At 60.1% G+C, this 1445-nt stretch overlaps 1 long non-coding RNA gene across 1 annotated transcript; it reads right to left on the reverse strand.

Annotated features, from left to right (window-relative positions):
* Positions 1–219: 219 nt before the first annotated feature.
* LOC137158440 (uncharacterized) lies at positions 220–1179 on the reverse strand. Its single transcript, XR_010921423.1, has 2 exons — positions 1040–1179; positions 220–594 (listed from the first exon to the last, which is right to left on the reverse strand). It is a non-coding gene; the product is annotated as an uncharacterized lncRNA (long non-coding RNA).
* Between the last annotated feature and the right edge of the window lie 266 nt (positions 1180–1445).

A 1445-nucleotide genomic window follows, 5' to 3' on the forward strand; every position in this document is an offset into this window, starting at 1 on the left:
AAGCAGCTCTGGATCCCGGGACGAACACAGTATTCCAAACAGCCACCGGAGCTAGTTGCGCTGTGGCATAGCTACCCACATTGCACTGCTTTGCGATCTGAATTAAGGCTGGCCAGCGTGGACGCAAGAAACAAGCACAAACGCTGTAATGTGGACAGTCTGCTGTGATTTCTAGGGATCGGTTTCTGAAAGTCGAATGAAGCTAATGCCAAATAGCGCTGCAGTGCAGACATTTATTTTGGCTACCACTAAGGGTGACGCACACAGCGCAGCTGTCCTGCAGCAGCAGTGACCCCGGCTGGACAGTCGACATCATAAACCGGCCCTCGTAATAGTTACTCTCTACAGGAGACTATGTCCCTTCCGCTGCTCTTAATCCCACCCAGCCCCGTTCCCAACGAGGACGTTCACGGCCTCGAAAGAAACCTGGAGCAGGTACAGCTGAGGAATATGGTTCAATGACCTCTGACTCACAGCCAATGACGTGGATGGCAGAAACTGGGGGACTGCTCATCACTGCTTAGATGCACGTCCAGGCTTCACAGGTCCCCTTCTTCCAGCTTCTCCTCCGGCTGGGACTCCTGGACAATTCCTCTGCAAGCACAGCAAATAAACCAGCATGAGCCAGCACTGCCAATAACGCGACTGCTGCATGAGATCCTGCCCTCCACTCTACGTCAGTCACTCTGCACAGGAGACGATTGTCCCTCACGCTGCTCTTCATCCCACACAGCCCCGTTCCTAATGAGGATGCTCACGGCCTCTGAAGCACTCTTGAGGGGTACAGATACAGCCGGTGCCCCTCACTCCAGACCCCAGACCTCGGCCGGGGACCCTCATTCCCGACCCACAGCTCCCTGCCTCAGCCGGTGCCCCTCACTCCCGAACCCAGAGCTCGTCTGGTGCGCCTCACTCCTGACCCTCAGCCCCCAGATATCGAACGGGGCCCCTCACTCGCGACCCGCAGCCTCCAGACTCAATTGGGGCCCCTCACTCCTGACCTGCAGCCTCTCCGCCTCTGCCAGTGCCCCCCACTTACAAGCCGCAGCCAATGGAAACCCCCTGCCTGGAGCGCTGGCACGCGCACAAAGCCCTCCCCGAACCTAAGAGAATAAATAAACTTCTCTTAGAAACCAAGCTGACTCCCGACCTGCAGCCCCCGCAGCCTCGGCTGGTGCCCCTCACTCCCGACCTGCAGGCCCTGGCCCACGGCGGGTGCCCCTCACTCCTGACCCGCAATGCCCACACCCCGGCGGTGCCCCTCACTCCCGACCCAGAACCCCCACACATCGGCGGGTGCCCCTCTCTCCTGACCCGCAGACCCCAGACCCGCAGCCCCTGGACCACCATCGGCAGGTGCCCCTCACTCCCGACCCGCAATGCCCACACCCCAGCTGGTGCTCCTCACTCCAGACCTGAAGCGCCCAGCAAATCGGCGGGTGTCG

This window comes from Emydura macquarii, unplaced genomic scaffold, assembly GCF_026122565.2.
Source record: "Emydura macquarii macquarii isolate MOO-44397 ecotype Brisbane River unplaced genomic scaffold, CSIRO-AGI_Emac_v2 contig_1684, whole genome shotgun sequence".
In the NCBI taxonomy this organism is placed as follows: Eukaryota; Metazoa; Chordata; order Testudines; family Chelidae; genus Emydura; species Emydura macquarii.